At 42.6% G+C, this 26,262-nt stretch overlaps 1 protein-coding gene across 2 annotated transcripts in view; it reads left to right on the plus strand.

The window, feature by feature from the left end:
* Window positions 1-2,235: 2,235 nt before the first annotated feature.
* Window positions 2,236-26,262, plus strand: part of far1 (fatty acyl CoA reductase 1) — a 98,572-nt gene continuing 74,545 nt past the window's right edge. For both annotated transcript variants that reach the window (XM_060839022.1, XM_060839023.1), the window contains exon 1: window positions 2,236-2,323. The gene's annotated coding sequence lies outside the window, so the exon portion shown is untranslated. The remainder of the gene's footprint in view (window positions 2,324-26,262) is intronic.

Genomic DNA, 26,262 nt, shown 5'->3' on the forward strand with positions numbered 1-26,262 from the left:
GTACAATCAATATAATTAGGCTCTGAACATAAACACTAAGCAGAAGCAAAGCTTATGAAGAACCTGGGCTAAAGCAGGCTTCCTTATTTTCTGAGCTGCATTTTCTCTAAAATAACTAAAACAAAGTGTTAGCGTGTTTTGAGGTGGGATTGTCGTTGCAACACTGTTTGTGTTGTGCACAAAACCGCAGGTGAAGGATCAGTACCATACACCTGCCAGAGCTATTTGTCCGTTGCCTGTATGCATATAAGCGCAGATGTGGAGGTATATTTCCATTTTGTGCACACAACTAGTGACGCTCCGAAAGCTCGTGCTTTCAATTAAACCTGTTGGCCTATAACCTGGTGTTGTGTGATTTGTAACTCCATTTTGTGTGTGCTCCAATGTTACATCAATATGCATGGAATGTAGTGACATGATCGAGCATGTGCAGAAGAATTTTGTCTTGGTGACTTTTGTTGCCAATTATCACTGGGCCTGTTTGTATATAGTAGTAAAAAGTGAGGTCTGAAGATGCTGGAGATCAGAGCTGAAAATGTGTTGCTGGTTAAAGCGCAGCAGGTCAGGCAGCATCCAAGGAACAGGGAATTCGACGTTGGACGGTGCCCGAAACGTTGAATTTCCTGTTCCTTGGATGCTGCCTCACCTGCTGCGCTTTAACCAGCAACACATTTTCAGCTCTGTTTGTATATATACAGGTGCCCATTGAGGGGCCATTTCCAATTTGCATTTGAACCAATGACTTAATATCCTTCCACCCCCCCCCTCACCAAATGTTTTATTTTGAAGCTGTGAATTTCTTAATAGATTCCCCGCTCCTTCTGGGTTCTCACGATTCGAAGTAGACTCAAAATGCTGAAGCTTCAATTGAGTAATAGCTCTCTATGCAGCTGGCGGATTGCTGATACACTGTTGTTCTACACCAGACGCCACCCTGGATACACTGTACATCCCCAGTCAGACGTTGCAGTAGCTGCAGCCGTTCTGTAGATGTCACACACAGTCTGTGCGTGGAGGCAGTGAGTTTCCAGTCACTTGGGAATCAGATGTAATTGGTTCAGTTTCCCGGAGTCCTTGTAATTATGGCTGACTTGTCATGCAGTTGTGCTTATTGACATATTGAAGTAAACTATCTATTCTGTAGAATCTCGATAGTGGCGAATCCTCTACCACTGATCATAAGGCAGGTCCTGTTCAAAGGATAGACAACGGAGGCTCAGGACATTGAACTGCCTTCTCTTGTTGCTTTTCATTTCTTTACCTTTCTCTGGGATCTGTCTCCACCCATCTGCTCACTCCTTCCCTCAACCAACCTCCAAACCATTGTCATCACTGTCAATATCACAATTTCCCAGCCGGTTCTAGTTCTGAGGGCAGGTCACTGGACTTGAAAAGGTAACTCTTTTTCCTGGCAAATGCTGATGAGTTTCTCCAGCAATTTCTGTTTGTGTTTGCTTCAGATCTGCATTTCTTTTTAGATATACCTCAAACAACCCTTGCTCTAAATGTTATACTGACAGAGGTGGCAATCAGGGCAACGGTTTATGAATAGTATAAAAATTCAACAGCTTGCGAGGGAGAGTTCCAGATTTCCACCTGACATGGAGAGACCCTACCAGACATCACCCCCAGCTCTATTTGTGATACTACACCCTCTTGAACTGAATACCACACAACACAGAGATGATGGTTACACTGCATTGAAAACACTAAATCCCTTTAATCAACTTAAACTTGTTTGGTTGACATGCACATTATCCATTTGGAACCAAATCTGCTGTTCAAGTACACCTCCAAGTCATGCTCATTTATTGATTAAGGTCGATTCTATCCAATACAAACCAAAGATGGGCATCTGGAGCCCGCCCTTATTTGACTGACATCAGGATTTACCAATAGAAAAGAGATTCTTGCTTACGGCGGGCTCAGTTGACGGAAAATTAACCAATAGAGACTAAACACGCCGCTGATGTCGTCCACAGTTGATTGATATCGGTCTTGTCCAATAGTACATTAGAACTGGACAAAGGCGCCCGCCCTATATTTGATTGGCAGCGATATAGTCCAATAGAAATCCGTACAAGCGGCGAGGTCCGAAAACACGGAGGATTAGCCCACCATTCCTTGATTGACGTACATTTTCTCCAATAGAAATTGGATATACTGGTGATCCGTTCCGCGATTGGTAAAAGGCGGTAACGGGCAGCGATTGGTGGAAGGTGGCCAATGAGCGGTGGGTGGTGTGCGCGAGGTTGGCGGTACTGCTCGGCGGGGGAGAGTAGGGCCGGAGCGAGAGAGCAGGGATCGGCCTGAACACCAGCAGGTAAGGGGCACGGATCAGCACCGGGGCCGCTCTGGTTAGGGCTGGGGGAGATTAGAGACCCCCTCAGCCCCGACTCCAAACCATCTCACACCCTCACAACAACCTCTCAGCTTCCTGCCAGCCCAGAGCAGGCAACACCCCCCTCACCGATCCCCAGGCCAGGTCCCCCCCCCCACCCCCCTCACCGATCCCCAGGCCAGGTCCCCCCCCACCCCCCTCACCGATCCCCAGGCCAGGTCCCCCCACCCCCTCACCGATCCCCAGGCCGGGTCCCCCCACCCCCCTCACCGATCCCCAGGCCAGGTCCTCCCACCCCCCTCACCGATCCCCAGGCCAGCTCCCCCCCCCCCCCCCACCCCCCTCACCGATCCCCAGGCCAGGTCCTCCCACCCCCCTCACCGATCCCCAGGCCAGGTCCTCCCACCCCCCTCACCGATCCCCAGGCCAGGTCCCCCCACCCCCTCACCGATCCCCAGGCCGGGTTCCCCCACCCCCTCACCGATCCCCAGGCCTGGACCACCCCACCCCCCTCACCGATCCCCAGGCCGGGTCCCCCCCCCCCCCTCACCCCCCTCACCGATCCCCAGGCCGGGTCCCCCTCACCCCCCTCACCGATCCCCAGGCCGGGTCCCCCCACCCCCTCACCCCCCTCACCCCCCTCACCGATCCCCAGGCCGGGTCCCCCTCACCCCCCTCACCGATCCCCAGGCCGGGTCCCCCCACCCCCCCATCCCCCTCACCCCCCTCACCGATCCCCAGGCCAGGTCCCCCCCCACCCCCCTCACCGATCCCCAGGCCAGGTCCCCCCCCACCCCCCTCACCGATCCCCAGGCCAGGTCCCCCCCCACCCCCCTCACCGATCCCCAAGCCAGGTCCACTGCCCCCTCACCGATCCCCAAGTCAGGTCTCCACCTCACCGATCCCCAGGCCTGGACCACCCCCCCTCACACATCCCCAGGCCAGGTTTCCCCCCCCCCACTGATCCCCAGGCAAGGTCTCCCCCCCCCCCCCAGTATCCCCAGCCAGGTTTACCCTTATCCAACTCCAGCTGCCCCCAGCATCCCCCACTGATCCCAGACCAGTTGCCCCATCCTAAAAAGTGTTCATTTTCAGCTCCACCCCAAACCTGACACCATCTGATTTCGCTTCCTATCTTCCTGCTCATCATAATACAAATTTTCATGACTCCCTCCCTTCCCTTCTTGGCCCTTCCCCCTTTTCCCTGCAGCTTGCCCTTTCAGTATAATAAACTTGTGTCCTGTCATCTGTCCCCAGTTTATAGTGTATTCCTGACCCAGCCCTGGTCTCCACACTCATCTACAATGTTTCTGTACTACACTCAGAAACCTTCGCAACCTTGCTGCTGCCCCCACACCCATGTTGTCTGTCACCATTGGCACTCTGTCTTGCCCCCTCTCCTACACTTGCCCTGTCCTCACCCTCCAGTTGCCTACATTAGAAGGTATTGTTACCCTAACCTCAATCACAAGCCCTTGTTCTGCCCCCCTCCTGATCCTGCCACCCCGCCTCCATACTAGGAGTTTTACTCTGACAGTCTTCGTATGTTTCATGGTGCTAGCAGCATCTCATTCGTGGGTCCACTAGTGTTATTTTCGGTCATCTATTTTGGGTGCTGTAATCTACTAGCCCACCTAAGCAAATGCTCCAGTTGCAAAGGCTGCACATTATTTAACTTTTAAAAGGTGTAATGGTGGAAGGACGTCTGTCAAATTTCTTCTTCGATTGTCTGTGAATGTAAACATTCATTGGTGACTTCTTGACTGTTTTTAAGTGTGTGTTATGGATTGTTAAGTCCTGTCCAATACAGGGTCTACACAAAAGAAACATATTGTATGTCATCAGGATATCCTTCTTTTGTATAGATTACTTTTTGATAGGCTTCCTATTGTCTCTAGACTTAAACATATTTTGGAAAATCTGTTAGCATTTCAACGTGCTTTTGGGATGCCCTTAATCTAGGTACTTTTCACTGCGCCCACTGGCACATAGTCTTAGTGAAGCAAAGACGAACGCTAATTCTAGGCAGTTTAAATTTGGACTACTAAATTTGTATGATTTTCACAGGTGATTTAGTGAGCATTATATCAACAACAGTGCACAACCCGGTTTCTACTATTCCCCATTTCACTTGAGTGCATGCATGGGTATAGTGAACATTTACTGGATTATATTTCTGAGGTTATATTCCAGAGGATAGAAGTTTATATCCAGTTTAAGAAACATAATCTTGAAATTGATCATGAAGCTTTTGAAATGTGGTTAAAAAGTCAACTAATATCTGTAAGGGAATCTGCAGTCTCTCTCCAGTATGACTTAGAAGCCACTGCATTATGAGGGAGACCTAGGATAGCCTTGCCAGTAACACCCATTTCTCAATTACAGCATTGACTTGCAACATAAAAAGAGCAAATTGTTATGGTTCTGCAATTAGTGTAATGGATATTTGGTGTAGCTTTTAAGATTTCATTTACCATGCACAATGGTTCAAACAACTTTCAGGAATGAGTTGAATTTAATAATCCTTAAGTATGTTTAAGATATTGTGAACAAATTGGTTTGATGAAAATACCTATCCATAATGTAATGTTATTCAGATCCTAAGCCCAGTTTTCTGCTTCTTTGAATTGACACTCGCATATAAGGAAATGCTTGTCTTGTTGTTTTTTCCCAGTGGGAGCAGGCCTGAACAACAACGACATTGCAGAATGTCAAAGATGATATCAAATGGATTATTTCCCATCCATTTGCTGTTTCATGGGGGAGCCTTCCATGGAGTTTAATTTTACCTTAGTCATCATTTGACTTGAATTAGAAATGTTTAGTTTATCATTATGGCAAGAACTGCCTGTTGTCAGCTGATGTCACTGTACTTCAGTATTTACTGTTTAGATATACACACCAGGTTTGTCAAACTTTGCAACACATCAGACAGTTGAATATGAGGATTTATAGGATTTTAGTTAATCAGTAACAAATAATTGTCCAATCTAGAGTTCTAAAACATTGATCTGTGTATTCAAGCAATTATATAAGCCAACCTTTGTCAGTGCTTTCAGCTCTTGTACTGAATGGTTTTCTTTTACAGATTGGTCGAATGCAAAAAGAGGCTATTTAGCTCACATTGGCCACATAACCATTAGAAGTAGGAACAGGAGTTGGGTGTTCAGCCTCTTGGAGCCTGATTCACCATTCAATAGGATTGTGGCTGATCACTCCTCACATCCACTTTCTTGCCCTTGACTCGTAACCTTCCATTCCGTACTGATTAAGAATCTATGTATCTTGACCTCAGATTTACACAAGGTATTCTCCCAGGTCTCCTTGAAAAAGAAATTAGATTAGATTAGATTACTTACAGTGTGGAAACAGGCCCTTCGGCCCAACAAATCCACACTGACCCACCGAAGCGTAACCCACCCAGACCTATCCCCTACATTTACCCCTGCCCCTTACACTACGGGCAATTTAGCATGGCCAATTCACCTGACCTCCACATTTTTGGACTGTGGGAGGAAACCGGAGCACCCGGAGGAAACCCACACAGACATGGGGAGAATGTGCAAACTCCACACAGTCAGTTGCCTGAGGCGGGAATTGAACCCGGGTCTCTGGCGCTGTGAGGCAGCAGTGCTAACAACTGTGCCACCGTGCCGCCCACAAATTCCTTCTCATCTCGGTCTTAAATTAGCTCCCCTGTATTCTAAGACTATGCCCTCTTGCCCAAGGCTCTCCCAGGAGGGGGATCATCCTCTCAGCATTGACCCAGTCAAGTTCCTTAAGAATTCGATGTGTTTCCATGAAATCACCTTTTAAATTTCAATGATAAGCGAAGGTTGAAAATGTTTGGGACTCTTATTTATAAGACAATCTCTCTATACTGAGGATCACCCTAGTGAACCTTCTCTGAATTATAAATTATCTTAAATCAGTGGACAAAAACTGCTCACACTACTCCAGATTTGGTCTTACCAGCACCTTTCACAGTTGCTATCCTGAAATAGGGTCATTGGACTCCAAATATTAACTCTGCTTTCCCTCCAGAGATGCTACCAGACCTGCTGAGTTTCTCCAGCAAATTCTGTTTTAATTGCAATAAGACTCTCTACTCTCATACTCCAACCCCCTTGAAAAATGAACCAACATTTGATTAGCCTTCCTGATTACCTGCTGCACCATATTGGTGACCTCGAGGAAGAAAGTGAACACACTGTTGCCAAGTGTACAGATCATGCAAAAATAGGTTGAAAGGCAGGTTACATCAATCAATGATAGGTTAAGTAAGTAAAAGTAAGCAAATGGAATATGTTAGAAAATGTGAAGTTGTTCATTTGGAAGAGAACAAATGGGTTATTTAAATGTCGAAAGCTGCAAAATATAGGGACTTGGGGTATTTGTGTACGAAGCACAAAATGCCAGCACAGAGGTGCAGCAGGTTGAGAAAATTATATCGGCTCGTTAGTCATCCTCTTTTCTTTAACTAAGCAAGTCTTTTTTTTGTGTTCTGAATTGGTGCCAAACAGCTCAGTGCCAAAGTAACGAGCGTCAAAACGGTGGGGCCAAATGATCGGTGCCACAAGGGCGGCGCCAAATAGTCCCATTCTGTTCAAAGCTGTCTTGGAAATGACTGCCAGACTACACAGATCCCTTGGCATCATGGTAGCCCACAAACCCACGAAGACACTAAAACAGCAGCTAATGAACTTGCAAGACCCTATACAGACAACAAACAAAACTAATGTCATTTACTAAATACCTTACAAAAACTGTAACAAACACTAAATTGGACAAACAGGCAGAAAACTAGCCACCAGAATACAGGTACATCAACTAGCCACAAAATGACATGACTAGCCAACCAGAGACACACGTGAGAATTCCTTGAAGCATGGTGTTCCAACTGGAACTCTATCAACAAACACATTGACTTCGATCCCATTTACCACCCCCTGAGAAAAAGAACAGGAAGTAACCCAAGGAAGCCCAAACATATAAATAGAAACCAGGAAACATCCACAGTGCTTCATTCGGAGGCTTACTGAAGATGTTACCTAGTATGATGACAAAATGACTGAAAATGAACCTTCCAGCTCAGCGAACAAACCTACATCCACTACTACCACATCTATGCCAGTAAATCAAGTCATTTATCTTATGACTTAATCTATTGTCAGGTACCTTTTTTGAATACCTGAGGAAATTCCAAATATTACGCATGTACTGGTTCCCATCTATTTTTGAAGAGGAATGTCACACTGGAAGTTTTCTATTCCTTTAGTATTCTTCACAATCCAAGGATTTTTGCAAAATTACCATCAATGCATCCACTATCTAGGTAGGATGTTAGAATGCTAGAATGTAAAATCCTAGAAGGCCAGGGGACCTATCTGTCTTCAGCTCAATTAGTTTGTCTAATATTGGTTTTTCAGTGATGATAGTACAGTAGCGCCTTGACATACGAACGACCCCGTTCACGAACAAATCAATTTACGAACAGGATTGTAAGTAAAATTTTGCTTCAAAGTACATACGAAATTCAAGGTACGAACACAAAAAGCCGTGGTTTCATTGTCATTGTCTTTGTTCTACTTTTCTACATGCGCTTTAAACACAAAAGCTCTCGGCCCCACGTGATCTCATTCAGTTCGTCTTTGGCACGCGCGTGCTGTCATCATCCAACGTCCAAGCATTCTTACGCTTTTTTTGTTTTTTTTGCATTAAATTAGCCCTCTTTATGGCTCCAAGAAAGTGAAAAGTGGTAGTGTTAGTGGTGTTAAGAAGCCTAAACGTATTACTGTACAAATGAAGAAGGAAATAATAGCTAAAAACGAGAATGGTGCTCGCGTATCTGATCTCGCTATGCAGTACGACATGGCGAAATCGACAATCTGTACTATCCTAAAGAACAAAGAGGCACTAAAGGCAGCTGACATGGCTAAAGGAGTGACTATTTTAATGAAGCAAAGGCCTAAATTATTAGTCGAGGTTGAAAAATTATTATTAGTTTGGATAAATCAAAAAGGGTTTACAGGAGATAGTGTTAACGAGACTATAATCCACGAGAAGTCTGTACACGTACACCGTGATTTGTTGGCGACACCGCTGAGTACAAGTACTGCTAATGTTGAAGAATTTAAAGCCAGCAGAGATTGGTTTGATAAATTTCGTCGACGAACTGGAATCCATAGTGTAATAAGGCACGGAGAAGCAGCTAGTTCGGACAAAAAGGCCGCGGAGGACTTTGTGAAGGAATTCAATAAGTTTGTCGAAGATGAAGGTTATGCCTCTTGTCAAGTTTTTAACTTGATGAAACTGGACTTTTCTGGAAAAAAATGCCCAAAAGGACCTACATAACCCAAGAGGAGAAGGCACTACCGGGCCACAAACCAACGTAGGACAGGTTAACGCTTTTATTGTGCTCGAATACAAGTGGGGATTGCAAGATTAAGCCCCTATTAGTCTACCACTCTGAAAATCCCCGCGTTTTTAAAAGCAATAATGTGTTGAAGGCTAAACTCCCGGTAATGTGGAGGGCGAATAGCAAGGCTTGGGTCACGCAAATGATTTTTATGGAATGGTTGACGGAAGTTTTTGCACCAGCTGTCAAGGAATATCTTGAAACAAACAATTTGCCACTTAAGTGTCTTCTAGTAATGGACAATGCTGCTGCCCATCCAAATTTGGAAGAAAATTTGGATATTGAATACGACTTCATAAAAGTAAAGTTCTTTCCTGCCAACACCACTCCTCTCATCCAACCCATGGACCAGAATGTCATTGCAAATTTCAAAAATTATATACGAAGGCTGTGTTCGCCAGGTGTTTCCAGGTCACCAAAGACTCAGGTTTGACCCTTGGTCAGTACTGGAAGGATCACTTCAATATCCTCCACTGCATAAGCCTTATTGATAAGGCATGGAATGAGGTCTCTTTCGTACGTTGCAGTCGGCCTGGAGGAAACTTTGGCCAGATTGTGAACCTGAGAGAGACTTCGGGGGTTTTGAGGAGGAGACATCAGTAAATGTAGTGAATGAGATTGTGACCCTGGGCCAAAATATGGGCTTGGAGGTCGATGAGGATGATGTGGCGGAGCTGGTGGAGGACCACAGACGAGAACTCAGCACCGAAGATCTTGTTGAATTGCAACAGGAGCAGGTGAAGGTTATGCAACAGGAGCATTCTGGAGAGGAGGAAGATGAGAGGGAAGATGTATCAAGTGTTCAAATCAAAGACATTTGTAGCATTTGGAGTGAAGTGCAGGCTTTTGTTGAGAGGCATCACCCTAACAAAACTGTGACCAACAGAGCAGTGAACATTTTAAATGACAATGTGATATCTCATTTTCGGAAAGTTCTGCAACAAAGAAAAAAACAAGTTTCTCTGGATCGTTTTCTTGTGGCATCACCAACCTCCAAGAGACAAAAAAAGAGAAAAGACTCTGGAAATATCCAAGCAATGGGAAAATTGATTCAGTTTGCGAACTTTTTGGTTCGCGAACCAGGTCCTGGAACGGATTAAGTTCGTAAGTCGAGATGCTACTGTACTTACTTCCTTCCCCAGATTCTTTAGTTATAATGGAATGTTTGAAGTATCCTCCAACAGAAATAAATAGTCTGCATTAGTCTTTTAACTCCTGTGACATTTCCTTGTTTGTATTTTTATTGATGAAGCATAAGAGACTATAAGACATAGGAACAGAAATTAGACCCATTGAATTTGCTCCACCTTTCAGTCATGGTTGATAAGTTTATCAGCCCCATTCTCCCGCTTTCTCCCTGTAACCTTTGATCCCCTTGACAATCAAGAACCTATCTATCTCTGTCTTAAATATACTTAATGATCTGGCCTACACAGCCTTTTGTGGCAATGAATTCCATAGCCCCATCACTCTCTGAGTGAAGAAGTTTCTCTTCCCTAGGGTCTAAGGCTGTGCCCTCGGATCGTAGTCTCTCCTGCCAATTTAAACATCTTCTCAATGTCAATACTGTCCAGGCCATTCAGTGTTCTTTATGTTTCAATCAGATCTCCCTTCCTCCTTCTAAACACCATCGAGTATAGACCCAGTCCTCAAACATTACTCATATGTTAAGCAACTTGATTCTGCAAGCTAGTGGTTCTGTATTCAGATTTTATGCTGTCTCACACCAAATAGGAACCAAAACATTTGAATCTTGTTCCACTTATAAATGACCTGATCATTTTAAAACAATGTAAAAACACTGTAGGTTGTGTAATTTTTTTTCCGATTGTAACTGGAAAGTAGGTACTAATGTGCTACTGGTACAGGAAGGAGCATTGGACAGTGATGCTGAGAGTGGAGAATGAAAAGCTCAGTTTATGTGGAGTCAGCTTGTGTTGTTGATAAGGCCAGAGTGCTTCACACAATGAGTTACTTTTTACAGTGTAGTGATGACAAAAGCTGTCTGAGCAGCTGTCTAGCACCAGCAATAACTTTTTTTTGCCTGTTTATGTTGAATGCCTGAGAAACATTGACTGGTACACCAGCAGAACTTGAATTTATTTTTCTGTGCATCATGTCCTGTGATCCTGAGCACCAGCCTGAAAAGGGTGAACCTAACTTATTAGCTTGAAATTGTGTTTCTGGAAAAGTGCAGCAGGTCAGGCAGCATCCAAAGAGCAGGAGAATCGATGTTTCGGGCATGAGCCCTTCTTCAGGATTCCGAAACGTCGATTCTCCTGCTCTTTGGATCCTGCCTGACCTGCTGCGCTTTTCCAGCAACGCATTTTCAGCTCTGATCTCCAGCATCTGCAGTCCTCACTTTCTCCTAGCTTATCAGCTTGTTTGGAGGATCATGTTGGAAGTTTTCTATGCTGTCAATCTCTGTACTTAAGTTCTCGCTTGGGGTCTCGAGCCATCACCTCCTTACTTAGTAAAGGTTGTTACAATTGATCTTCTTCCCGACCTCTCTGCCTCCACCCCTCTCCGGCCTATCACCGTCACCCTCCCCTCCTTCCACCTATCATATTCCCATTGCCCCTCCCCCAAATTCCCTCCACCTCCTCCATGATTTTTGCTTCCCCAGCCCCAACGCCTTATCTTCACGATAGACATCCAGTCCCTATACACTGCCATTCCCCATCACGAAGGCCTCCAAGCCCTCTGCTTCTTCCTCTCCCACCGACCCAACCGGTACCCTTCGACTGACTGAACTGGTCCTCACTCTTAACTTCTCCTTCCAATCCTCCCACTTCCTCCAAACCAAAGGAGTAGCCATGGACACCCGCATGGGCCCCAGCTATGCCTGCCTCTTCGTCGGATATGTGGAACAGTCCACCTTCCGCAGCTACACTGGCACCACCCCTTACCCCCTACCTTTTCCTCCGCTACATCGATGATTGTATTTGGCGCTACCTCGTGCTCCCACGAGGAGGTTGGACAGTTCATCCACTTTACTAACACCTTCCACCCCGACCTCAAATTTCCCTGACCATCTCTGACTCCTCCCTCCTCTTCCTAGACCTCTCCATTTCTATCTCGGGTGGCCGACTACATTTACTACAAACTGACCGACTCCCACAGCTACCTAGATTACACCTTCTCCCACCCTGTCTCCTGAAAAACACCATCCCATATTCCCAATTCCTTTGCCTCTGCCGCATCTGCTCCCAGGAGGACCAGTTCCAATACCGAACAACCCAAATGGCCTCCTTCTTCAAAGACCGCAATTTCCCCTCTGACATGGTCGACGATACTCTCCACTGCATCTTCTCCACTTCCCGCACTTCTGCCCTTGAACCCCGCCCCTCCAATCACCACCAGGGCAGAACCCCACTGGTCCTCACCTACCACCTCACCAACCTCCAGATACATCGCATCATCCTCCGTCATTTCCGCCATCTCCAAACAGACCCCACCACCAGGGGATATATTTACCTCCCTATCCCTATCAGTGTTCCGGAGCGACCACTCCCTCCGCGACTCCCTCGTCAGGTCCACACCCCTCACCGACCCAACCTCCACTCCCGGCACCTTCCCCTGCAACCACAAGAAGTGCAAAACTTGTGCACACACCTCCCCCCTCACCTCCCTCATGGAAGGCCCCAATGGATCCTTCCATATCTGTCACAAATTCACCTGCACCTCCACACACATCATTTACTGTATCTGTTGTACCCGATGTGGTCTCCTCTACATTGGGGAGACAGGCCGCCTACTTGCAGAACGTTTCAGGGAACACCTCTGGGACACCCGCACTAACCAACCCAACCGTCCTGTGGCTGAACACTTTAACTCCCCCCTCCTACTCTGCCAAGGACATGCAGGTCCTTGGCCTCCTCCATCGCCAGACCCTGACCACACGATGCCTGGAGGAAGAGCGCCTCATCTTGCGCCTAGGAACCCTCCAACCACATGGGATGAATGTAGATTTCTCCAGCTTTCCCATTTCCCCTCCCCCCACCTTATCTCAGTCCGAATACCGGATTCAGCACCACCCTCTTGACCTGCAATCTTCTCCCCAACCTCTCCGTCCCCACCCCCTCTCTGGCCTATCATCCTCACCCTCACCTCCTTCCACCTATCGTATTCCCAGTGCCCCTCCCCCTACCTTTTTATCAGCCTGCCTGGCACACCAGCCTCATTCCTGAAGAAGGGCTTATGCCCAAAACGTTGATTCTCCTGCTCCTCGGATGCTGCCTGGCCTGCTGTGTTTTTCCAGTACCACATTTTTCAACTCTGGTCTCCAGCATCTGCAGTCCTCACTTTCTCCTAGTTGATCTTGTTACAATTGAGCCAAGCTGACACCGATAATGGCTAATGTTCTCTGGCCATTGACCTTTGTCTTCAGCAGATAGTCATGCTGTATTTTTGTACAATGGATAGTATGCAGTGTTGAAAAATATGTATACTTAGTTATTTTTGAACTAACTGTTTCTTTAAGTTGCAAATTGCGGTGGTTAATCGTATAAATTTGTTAGAATGCTAGCAGAAGTTTAGAGAAGAAAATTCTAAATCTTATTTACAGATGTGTAGAAATGTCTAACAGGTTTTAGGTTTGCGGTTTTGTTACAGTTCTGATCTTTTTTTTGGAAGAGTTTGTGCAGTATGGATGCAGTGCAGGATATGAGCCACCCAACATTGAATACGGTTTGCATGTACTTTGACAAATTGACAATCCTTAATTATATATAAGTAGCTTAACTTTCAGAATTGAGCATGCTTTGGTTGAACAAATTGTTTAAACTGCATGTATTGTTTTTATCCCAGACAATTACAGGTATATGCTAATTTAGTTTAGTGCCATGCTCTCAGGCGTTGACTATTTCTATTGCTGATTTATCAGATTCAATGAATACCACACTGAGTGGTGAATGCAGCATGCTTTTAAGTTATGATATTATGTACATCTGTCTTGCTGCTTTCGGTGACATGTTTAAATGAGAGAACTGTGTTGGAGAAGAAAGGATAAACAATGTTTAAGTAAGATCAGATTTTAACATTTGTTTGACCCTCTCTCTTGAGAAGGAATGCTGATATATGGGGTGGAAGAGCTAATGTTTTGAATGGGTGTAGTTTAGTTGGGTATGGAGCCTTGATCAGAAAATCTTGTATTCTTGATGTTGATCTTTTTTTCTTCTAAACCGCTGGACTCTTCCAGTTGTTTGCTGGCTACTCCTTTGCCCATGTCAGATCTGCCTTACATACGTCACATCTTCACTCCTTTGGTTTATATGCCATCTGCATTTATTACATTGCTTTCATTATTTTCGTTGTGGTTTCTATTGTGATCACTTCTGTCTATCATGGTTACTCTGTGAAACAGTCTCTTCTATTGAAGCTGTCTTTATGCCATTTTGGTTTTGTCCCTCTTCCAGGTGCTCTGTACCTTTTATAAATTGCTGTTCATTTGCCATTTTAAAAAATATAGTTTTTCAGAAGGGTCTATCTCTGTGTTTGAAATTTGTCTACTGTCAATGCTGACTGATCTGTAAGTTTCATGTATTCCTTTGTTTTGCTTTCAGTGTTTGGGAAATTGGACACTTAGTTCCTGGAGAATGACTCCTAGAATGTACTTTCCCTATATTCTGAAATGACTACAAAATATTGTGTAATCTCCATTTTTGAAGTCACGCATAGACATTAGCCCTTGTCTTGTCTTAATGTTTATTGCTTAGTGTCTGGCACTCAATAAACTCTTGGTAATCATAGAAGAGAAGTAGTTAAACAGAATACAGTGATCTTCAGTGTGGTGAACATTCATTTTCAGGTTTTATTGCAATTATTTGGAAACCTTAATTTCCAATGGTGAAAGAGTGCGATCATACTAGAGGGAATGTTTGTACAATTCCAATCGCATCATAATGTGAGTAGGAATAGTAACCTATTCCTGTTCACATTATGAAGCGATTGGAATTTTACAAACATACCCTCTAGTATGATCAACTTTATCCATCTTAGCTACATGATTATTTTCCCTTTGTTGACCAACTAACCTTGCGGTATCTTGGAGTGAAAATTCCAGCCTTGAATTAAGTTTTAGTTCAGTGCAGATGAATCATGTCTAATTATTGAGAACTGGGTTGAAAATGCTTAAGATAACTTAAATTATTTATGACTGCTTCAGTGAAGTAACTTTCAGTCCTTAAATGATGAGGCAATTCAAATCCAGAAGTTAGAGGTAAGGATAATATTCTAATATCCTAGTATTCACAGCACATAAAATTATTTGAAAAGCTGTTATACCTTCATCGCAAGGTTTTTGTTGGTGTATCAGTAGTCCGCTTCATTAAGGACAGAAAAAAGTTGCATTTCTACAGTGTTCTTCACTACTTTAGGAGAGTCCAAAGTGCATTATGGTTAACAAAATGTAGTTAGAGTTTATAATTTAGGAAACATGGCATCTAATTTGTGCTAAAGCAGCAAAGTGATCATTGAGATTTAGTGATATCTTTTGAAGGATAAACATTGACCAGGACACTAGAGAGAATTCCTCTCCTCCTCTTTGATTATTGTCGTGGGATCTTTTCTGTCCAATTATGAGTGAGCAGATAGGGTCTTGGTTTAAAGTCTCACTAGAAAGATAACTAGGCTAACAGAAAGTCTGTTATCAAGGATGGGGGTCTATTATGAAGGAGGAGAAAATTAGAAAATACAAAAAAAAGTTAACAAAGGCAACATGAATTTATGAAAGGGAAATTGTGTTTGACAGACATACTGGATTTCTTTGAGGATGTAACCAGTTGAAGAGACGAGGGAGAATGAATGGCTGGGATATATATTGGATTATTTGAAAGCCTTCTATAAAGTTCCACATAAGAAATTATGTAAAATCAAAACACGTCGGATGGTTGGGAATATACAGGAGTGAATTGAGAATTGCTTTGAAGACAGGAAAAAGTCAAGGAATAAATGGTTTGTTAGTAAATGAGTGTATGAGGGTGATGAATCTAAAACCACAGGGATCAGTGCTTGCAGCACCAATGATTCACAATGCGTGTCACTCATTTGGATCAGAAAATCAAATATAATATTTCCAACTTTACTTTCAAGACAGCACAATGCCATGTAGTTTTGTGAGTGGTGACGAGCGTATATACAGGCTTTAGGATGACATCTGACAAGTTGTGTGAGTGGGCAAATACATAGTAGATGCAATATTATTTGAAATTTTTCACTCTAGTAGATAAAAATAAAATGGCAGAGTATCTGCTAAATCTGAAAGCTGGGAATTTATGTCCCACCTTGGAGTTTGAACACAACAAACAAAGCTGACCCTCCAGTGCAATACAGAGAGTAATACCATATTGGAGGTACTATCTTTGGCTCAGATTTTAGCCTGAAGTCCTATCTCTCTTGGGTGTCAAAAAAAATTGCATGGCCCTATTTTGAAATATCTAGCTCTCAATCAGCACCATTTTTAAAAATTGAACTTTTTTTTTCTAATCAACCTGTTGAAGGATGTTGTTACTGGCGCAGGTGAGACTTGAACGCAGATATTCTGGTCCAGAGACTAGGACCCTATCATTGTATTACTTTTTCAGCATCACTTTAACAGATTAATCGGTTGTTATTACTTGGTCATTATCATATTGATATTTGTGGGAGTTTGCTGTGTGTAAATTGGACTGCCACGTTTTTTACATTATAACGTTGGCAGAACGTCACAAGGATTATGGGAGCCCTAGCTCTATTAGTGGTGTTTTGAAAAAAGACAGGAGTCTCTGGTGCCCTGATCAATATTTATCCTTCAGTCATCGTCACACAAACAGATTAATCTGGTCATGATCATGTTGCTGTTTGTGGGAATTTGCTGATCGCATTTCATACATTACAATAATGACTACAGTTTTAACAAAAAAGTTTTGATTCGCAAGTGTTTAACATACGTGGTTATTGTGAAAAGCATCGTAAGTGCCGTCTTTCTTTTGTAACATACTGTAGGACTTTCTGAGGTCTTGAAAGATTCTGTAGAAATGCAAATCAAATTTCCTTTTAATGTTGTGTAGTTAAATGCAGAGTCTATCATTAACAGGGAGTTTTACGCTTGTTGGAATTACAAAACAACTCAATTGAAATCAATCAAAAAGGTTGGTTTCTGAAAACAAATTCTGTGCAAGTTTTGAGGTGAAAGGTAGCAACCAAAGTGCTGCTGTTGATACGGATTCTGTTTGCTCAGTATGTTTTGGAAGAGTTTGCAGCAAATGTAGACCTGAAAATAAATGCCTTTCTCTTGAGTTTTCTGTGTCAATAAGCTGGGACAGTAATGGGGACTCTCACCATTTCTCACCTATTTTGTTGTTTGCATTTCTCAGCAATCCCACTCATTTGAACGTGCAGCTTTGCTGTCAGACTACTTCAGTTAAAATTACTGTTTTGTTGCTTGATGCTGATGTTGCAGCACAGAAACCTATTTTGATGAAGCATGATGGAACATCAGAAATATTTCATTTGTGTCATTGAAATGAGATGTTAGAGATGGTTTGTTACAATTTCACAAATTAATGTTTGATAAATTTTAAATCTGAATCATCAGTATCTACCTGATGATGCAAAATATAGGAATTAGCAGGATTACAGATTTCTTTGATCTAGAGAACTTTTCTGTCTTCCTAAAACTTGTGTCAGTATGCATATTTGCTTTTCATGATTGTAAGCCCAGTTCTCTATGCTGTGTTTGGTAAGGAGGAATGAAAATCTGCTAATGTTTTGAGCACACTCCAAGTTGATGCCAAAATGTATTCAGGCAACTAGCCTAAGTGGTATTAGGTTTTGTGATCAAAGTCTTTGATGCTGCTTTGTAAATACTATGTTGGGTTGGTGTTGGAACAGGAGCAGTATTATGACAAGCTGTCTTGGTCATGGGAAATGGCTGGTGGACCTCCCATAACGTTACTCATTAATTTAGATGGCACCACATAAAAGGTGCTATATAGACATATATAGTAAAATATCTCCATGAAGGAGCACAGCACAGTCAGTGAAAAGTTGACAACAAGCCAAAGGAGGGGACGTCGAGATGAATGATCAAAACCTTAGTCAAAGAGAGAAGTTTTTGAGATTGATCTTGGTGAGAAATAAGTAACAACGCAATTATATATTAAGAACAGGTGATATTGGAAATACTCAATTCAGGTTATATTTTTGGAGAGAAACAATGAATGTTTCAGCTCTATGACCTTTCATCAGAATGCTTTCTTGTTTATTTCGTGCCTTTTATGGTCTTGGAACATTTGAGAGTATGCAAACCAATGAAATACATTTGCAAATAATTTGGGTGCAGCAAGGTCCTAGCGTCAACAATGTGATATTGACCAGGTAGTCTCCTTGTAGTTGGTTGAGGGTCAAACATTACTACATGACCATGTTGTACCTTTGCTCGGAGAGCTGTTAGATTTGTTCTCAAATGTTTTATCACCACGCTAGGTAACGTCATCAGTGAGCCTCCGATGAGATTATTTCAAAGAAGATTAAGGTGATCTCCCTGGGGCCCTGCAGTAATTTGCGATTTTAGAGAAGATTTGTAGCTCAGGTTGTAGGTTTGCTTGCAGAACTAGTAGATTTGTTCTCAAATGTTTTGTCACCATGCTGGGTAACATCATCAGTAAGTCTCCAGTGAAGTGCTGGTGTTTTGTCCCACTTGCTATTTATGTGTCTTGGCCTGTTGTGGCGGATGATTTCACTTCCGGTTCTTGTTTTGAGAGGTTGGTAATTTGGGTCCAAATTGATGTATTCGTCAATGGAGTTCCGGTTCGAATGCCAGGCCTCTAGGAATTTCCATGCGTGTCTTTGTTTAGCCACCCTGTCAGACATTAAAGACATCTCTGAGACGACGACCAGACTACTCTGGTCACTCGGCATTATGGTAGCTCACAAACCTACCATCACACTGAATCAGCTCCTGATGAATTTAAAGGACCCTGTACCAACAACAAGCAGGATGAATGCCATATACAAAATACCTGCAAGGACTGTAATAAACATTCTATTGGACAGGCGGGCAGGAAACTTGCCACCAGGATACATGTGCACCAACTAGCCACCAAAAGACATGACTAACTATCACTGGTATCCATACATGTAGACGATGAGGGACACCAATTTGACTGGGACAATACATCCATCCTGGGACAGGCTAAAAAAGACACGCACGGGAGTTCCCAGAGGCCTGGCATTCAAACTGGAATTCCAATCAATAAACACATTTAATTTGGACCCATTTGCCAACCTCTCAGAAAAGGACCAGAAGTGATATCACCCACCACAACAAACCAAGACAAATAAATAGCAAATGGGACAAAACACCAGCAGTTCACTGGAGACTTACTGATGATGTTACCCAGCATGGTGACAAAGCATTTGAGAACAAATCTACCAGTTCTGCAAGCAAACCTACAACCTGAGCTACAAATCTTCTCTAAAATCGCAAATTACTGCAGGGCCCCAGGGAAATCACCTTAATCTTCTTTGAAATAATCTCATGCCTGAGGGGCCAGATGGGTTCTCTGTTCAATATCATTTGAAAAATAACATCTTTGATACGAGAACACTTGCTTAGCACTGCATTTGAGTGTCAGTTTGTATTATGGTCTCCATTTCTTGTAGCGGACTTGAACTATCAATCTGTGTTTGATGTACTCTCTTCTGCATATGAGTGTGTTCTCCACGTTATCATGGCTGACAGACTGTCATTTTACTTTTGTTTTCAATGATCTAATGACTATGATCTCAAAGGGTTCTTGCATCGAGATACTTATGTGCAATTTTGCAAAATTAGGTATCCACAGATAATTTAATTTTTATTGTCTAATTTCATTATCGAGTATGTTCTGATTCAGCAAAGCAGCTCATCTGCTAATATTTATCTCTTGACTGACAGAAATGCAACAACCAAAAAAACAATTTAAAATATATTTTTAAAAGTGGTTGGTAAGCCTGGGAGTATTTGCAGGTTGGGCACAGGTTTTCTATTGACCAAATGTGAGTTTCAGGTCAAAACATGGTTAAACCAGACTCCTGACCTATAGATGAATTTTTGTTAGTCTTTGAATAATAGCAGAATTACTTTCAATCACACAAATACCTTGGATTGAGAATGGGAAGAATTCTTTGGTTATGTATATGTCTGGTTTCGGACAAGCATGTGGGATTGTGAATGGCTTTCCTTTCTCAGTAAAGAAAATGGAAGACTTGTATTCAGTAGTGACTTTCACAGCCTCAAAACATGCCAAACCACTTTACTGTCCATTAAGTACTTTTTCAGATGTGGTTACTTTGTAATGAAAGAAAAACAGTCACTGAGTTGAGTACAGCCAACAGTCATAAACAGCAATGTAAAAAGAAATAGATCTATTTTTCTCATGTTGGTTGCGAGGAAAATGTTGGTCAGGACACCAGAGAGAACTCCTTGGTCCTCTTCAAAATAGAGTGATGGAAGCCTTTCTGTCCACCTGAGGCTTTGGTTCAACAACTCATCCAAGGGACAGTATCTCTGAATGCAGTGCTCTTTCAGCACTGGGAATGTCAGCTTGGTAATTGTGGTGAAGTGTCTGAAGTGGGACACGAGCCCACAACCTTCTGGCTGTGAATTGCTGTAAGCAGCGAATGTTAATTGTTGGAACACCAGCCTTGAAGAAACATTTGGATCCATGATTTCTGTTGTCAGCTTGAGATTCAGTAGCATTGTTTTTATTTTATTGAAATGTTATTCTAGATTCATAACTCTAATTGTCCGGAGACGTGAGTTTAGATCCCATCACCACAGCTGGAAGAATTTGAACGCTATCTGCCAACTAAATCTAAAATAAAAAGCTAATCTCAGAACTGTGATCATGAAAGCACTGGATTATTGCAAAAACTATATATTTTACAATGTCCTGTTGGAAAGGAAATCAATTACTCATATAACCATCTCTCAGTGATTTGTTTACTCTTAACTGACCTCTGATATGGCGTAATCAACTCCATTGCATTCAATACGCAAGAACTGTCCACCTTTACCTTCTAAAACCCATCTATGACTGTTCGGTAAATGCTGGCTGTGTCAGTGATTCCCACATGTAGGAATGAATTTGTTCTAATCAATATTCTGGATCACCAGAAATATGAAAGTGTAATCATTGTTCCTTTTGGAATAGCAGATCCTGTTCAGCTATGGGAAGGCAGTACCCTAATGGTATTATTACTAGACTGTGAATCTGGGGACCCAGGTTGGATTCCCATTATTGCAGGTGGTGGAATTTGAATTCAATAAAAATCTGGAATGCAAATTTTAATGAAACCATGAAACTATTGTTAATTGTCGGAAAAACCCACCTGGTTCACTAATGTACTTTTTGGGGAAGGAAATCTACTGTCCTTTCCCAGTCTGCCCTGCATTCTAGTCTCCCTGCCATTGGAAAGATGTTGTTAAACTTGGAAAGGTATGGAAAAGATTTACAAGGATGTTGCTGGGGGTTTAGGGTTTGAGCTATAGACAGAGGTTGAATAGGTTAAGGCTACTTTCCCTGGAGTTGAGGACGTTGGGGGGGGGGGGGGGGGGTGACCTTTTATAGAGGTTTATAAAATCCTGAAGGGCACAGATAGTGTGAATTACCGAAGTCTTTTCCCCAAGTTAGAGAGACCTCAGTCAGTCTAGATTGGGAACAGCATTTCCAATACCACCGCACTGAGCATGGGGGCCACCCAGGGCTGTGTGCTTAATCCACAGCTATTCACCCTGCTGACACAACTGTGCAGCAATGCACAGGTTGAATCACATCAGGTTTGTTGATGATACTACTGTAGTGGGTCTCATCAACAAGAACGACGAGTCAGCATTCAGAGAAGTGGTGCAGAGCCAAAAACTAGGTCTGAAAATGATCAAGATGAAATTGATGGTTGTTGACTTCAGGAAGGCACAGAGTGACCACTCGCTGCTGGACATCGATGGCTCCCCCGTGGAGATTGTGAAGAGCACTAAATTTCTTGGCATACACCTGGTGGAGAATTTCACCTGGACTGTCAACACCAGCACCATAGCTAAGAAAACCTGGCATCATTTCTGTTTTCTGCCCAAGCTGAGGAAGGCCCACATCCTATTCCCCATCCTCACCACATTCTACAGAGCATTCATAGAGAGTACCCTGAGCTACTGCATCACTGGCTAGTTCAGGAATTGCACCATCTTAGATTGTAAGAGCCAACAATGTATAGGGAGAACAGCTGAGAAGATCATCGGGTGTCTCTCTTCCCTCCATTACAGATTTTTACTCCACACGTGGCATCCGAAAGGCTAAGAGCATCGTGGAAGACCTCACATGCCTCTCACTCAAACTCTTCTCCCTCCTGCCATCTGGTAGAAAATACCAAAGCATTGGGTCTCTTGCAGCCAGACTGTACAACAGTTCCTTTCCCCAAGCCATCAGCCTCCTTAACACGGTATAATCAGACTCTTTCCAATCTGAAATTCTTTTGTATTGCTGCTAGAAAAATGTCTACTCATCATCATCATTCTTCTGTTACACTGTAACTTGTGTGTTTAGCACTTATGAACTTTATGCTGTGTCCAGTTGTGTAGTTTGTGCTATCAATGTAGCACCTCGATACTGGAGGAAAGCTGTCCTGTTTTCACTGTATCAGTTGTATATGGTAGAAATGACCAGATAAAAGCTATTTTACTTTACTCTACTCTAGGGGAGTCCAAAACTAGAGGGCACAGGTTTATGGTGAGAAGGGAAAGATTTGAAATGGACCTAAGGAGCAACTTTTTCGTGTGTGTGTGTGTGTGTGTGTGTGTGTACACACGCACGCACGCACACTGGAGAATGTGCTGGAGGTTGGTATAATTACAACATGTAAAAGGCATCTAGATGCGTACGTGAATAGGAAGGATTTAAAGGGATATGGACCAAATGCTGGCACATGGGACTAGATTAATTTAGGATATGTGGTTGACATGGACGAGTTGGACCGAAGGGTCTGCTTCTGTGTTGTACAGTTGTGTGACTCTGAGTAGATTATTTGGTTCCCTCAAGCCTGCCAATCCAGTAATGTCACCATAATCGGTCAGTTTGAGTTTCAAATTCCATGTTTCCATCAGTCCTGATTATTCTTCATTCCCTTGCCTAACAAGAATCTACTCATTTGTGTTCAATGACCCTGCCTTCATCATCATCTGAAGTGGAATGTTCCAAAATTGTATAAATCTGAGTGTAGAGTTTTTCTCATCTCTGTCCAGAAAGAGCAACCCTAATTTTAAAACTGTACCTCTTAGTTCCAAACTGACCTGCAAGAGGAAATATCCTTTCCACATTGACCATGTTGAGAGCATTCAGAATCGTCCCTAACTAATTATTGCTGGCTTGCATCTCGTACTGTTGTAGTTTTCTTTATTTAGATTCAGGATCTGAGTCTTGATCAACTGTGCCACCCTCCATCTTAATGAATTCTATCATATTATGGTTACTCTTCCCCAGTGGTTCTTGCACAGTTAGGTTGACAGTTATAGCTTTCTCATTATACAAAACTGAATCTAGGGTCCAAATAGGCATCTGTACATACTCCAGGAATTCCTCCTTGACTATATTATTACTGATTTGAATTGCCCAAGCCATATGCAGTTTAAAGTTGCCCATAAACTGCTGGTGTTTGCTCCTTGATGTTTTTTCAGCTCTACCTGTACAATTTTACTTCACCAGAGCTAATGTCCTTTCTAGTTGTTGTTAATTTACTGTTTAACCACCAATGCTATCCACCTACTTTTCATTTTTTATCTGTACTTTTTACTACTGGAATACCTGTAGATATTCAGTTCCCTTCCCTAGTCACCATGCAGCCATGTCTCTGTAATCCAACTAATCCTATTTGTTTATATTTATTTGCACTTTAAGAAAGTTCTGTGCATTAAGACACAAGGTCTTAAGGCTTATGTTTTTAACATTCTTAGTACCATTTCATTATTTTGCACTGTAGCCTTATTTGATCCTTGTCCTTCAATCTCTACCTATCTCTTTTTCTATTTCCCATCTTTCTTTTGTTTTTACCTTTTTGTTTCCTTCTCATTTCCCTATATAGGTTTCTATCCCCTGTCATTTTAGTTTAAACCCTCCCCAACCCAGGAGCAAATAAGTTCCCGGCCATAAGTTCTGTTCCTGCTCAGGTGCAATCCATTCAGCTTGTATTGATCCCAGTGTCCCAGAAATCTGCAACTATCCCCTTTGCATCATCTTTCCAGCCACACATTCACCTGCTATTTCTACTCTGACAATCATGTCGTACTAGTAAGAGTTCTGAGACCATTACATTTGAAATCCTACTTTATAACTTGCTTCCCATCTCCTAATATTGCACCTTTAAGATGTCATTTTTTTTAAAACTTATTTCGCATGTACTGATGTGTATCATAGCCAGTCCCTATGATCTATAGCCCTTCTGAAATATTCTTGATGTTAGTACGGGAGCTAACATACTGGAAGGACTATTGTTAAAGCAAAAGTACTAAAGAAACTAGTATTAGCCAATAAGTCCCCTGGACTTGATGGGATGCATCTTAGGAATTTAAAGGAAGTAGCTACAGAGATAGTGGATTCCTACAGACACATTTTGCAAGGACCTTTAAATTCTGAAAAAGGTAGGGTAGATTAGGAAATTGTCAATGTAACACCCTTATTCAGAAAATAAAAGAGACAAAAATAGGCAAGTTTGGACTGCGAGAAAGTGAGGACTGCAGATGTTAGAGATCAGAGAAAAAAGATGAGGTGCTGGGAAAACACAGCTGGTCAGGATTAAATCACAAAAGACTAGCACATAGGTTTAGCAAGTAACAGGAAAGGTAAATGGTCCTCAAAGGGAGTGGTGTTTAAAAATAAGGAGGAATTGCCAAAAGAATATAAGGGCACCAGTCAGATCATATCTAAAATACTATCACCAAGAATCTACTGGTATTGAAGCATTGCAAGTGAGATTGATTAGATTGCTCCCAGGTATGAAGGGATTTGACTGAAATGTTGAGTAGGTTGTGCCTGTACTCTCTGAAGTTGAGAAGAAGGAAAGGTGACTTTATTGAAACATACAAGATTATATTGGGCTTGACAGTTGTTTCCTCTTGTGGGAGAATCTAGGACCAGAGGACACAATTTCAGAGTATAACAAAGAGACAAGGAGGAATTTCTTCTGAGTGAGTGCATCTGTGGAATTATTTACAGTAGAGTTGTATAGGCTATGCTGCTAACAACATTCAAGGCTGAGATATCTAGTCATTAAGGAAATTAATGGTTACAGGGAAAAGGCAGAAAGTGGAGTTGGGCATTATCAGACCAGCCATGATCTCAGTGAAAGGCAGAGCAGAGGCGAAGTGAATGGTTTTTGAACAATAGGGAAGTTGAGGGATTATGGGGAACAAACGGGAGAGGGCAGCTGAGGTCAAGGTCAGATCACCTTTAGTAGTTTTGAATGGTGAAACTGGCTTCAGGTGTCATATGACTCCTTTTTTTGGTTCATATTCCTTTTCAGACTGTAATTCTCTAGAATTTAGAAGAATTAAGAAATTCACCAAAGATCCTTAGACAACATCTTCAAACTCTCAGCCACTTCCATTTAGAAGGACAAGGGCAGCAAATACATGGAAGCACCACTACCTGCAAGTTCCCTCCAAGCCATTCACAACCCTGACTTGGAAATATATCACTGTTTTACTGTGGCAGGGTCAAAATGCTGAAATTCCTTCATTAACGACATTGTTGATCTAGCCACGGCATGTGAGCACCACCTTCTTGAGGGCAACTAGGAATAGGTAATAAATGCTGGTCGGTCAGCAATGCCCCAAGAGTGAATTTTTTTTTTAAAAAGTCAAATACTCTCTGGAAATGTACAAAAGTGTGCCAGCTGCTAATCCTGTTCATTCGCACTTCTGTATACCTCCCTCCTTTTACTTTCCATTTTCAATGAATTTGGCATTGGCTCTCAATCTTCCTTTGAAGTTTAGAAGTTGGCAGATTGTCCAGAAGTTCGTTGTTATGCGGTTAACCACAATGTGAAGAGCAATGGGCTCAATTGATTTGTAAATAGAGTCAATTGATTTTAAGATTACATTGCAGTTATTTCATGTTCTTTGTTTCAATCAATTATGCAGAATGCATTTTGGAGTGAGAAAGTAAAGGCTGTTGGACATTCAGCAAAATGATTAATTTGCAGTTTTTCGCCCTCCATTTGTTGCCCATGGACCACCAACCAGCCGATCGCCTGTGGTGATGCTCAGTGTAAATTAGCTGCATATCAGATGCTGTAGTTTCCCAGTGCTCTGGTGAAACCATATTTAAGGTAAGACAGTGTTGGAGAAACACAGCGTGCATGGCAGCATCTGTGGAGAGAAAACAGAATTAATGTTTCAAGTCCAGTGACCCTTTGTCAGAACTTTCAGTTAACTCTTTTGTTTTCTCTCTCCACAAAAGCTGCCGTATCTGCTCAGTTTCTCTCGCACTTTGCT

The sequence above is a fragment of the Hemiscyllium ocellatum genome, chromosome 18 (genome assembly GCF_020745735.1).
Source record: "Hemiscyllium ocellatum isolate sHemOce1 chromosome 18, sHemOce1.pat.X.cur, whole genome shotgun sequence".
Taxonomy (NCBI): Eukaryota; Metazoa; Chordata; class Chondrichthyes; order Orectolobiformes; family Hemiscylliidae; genus Hemiscyllium; species Hemiscyllium ocellatum.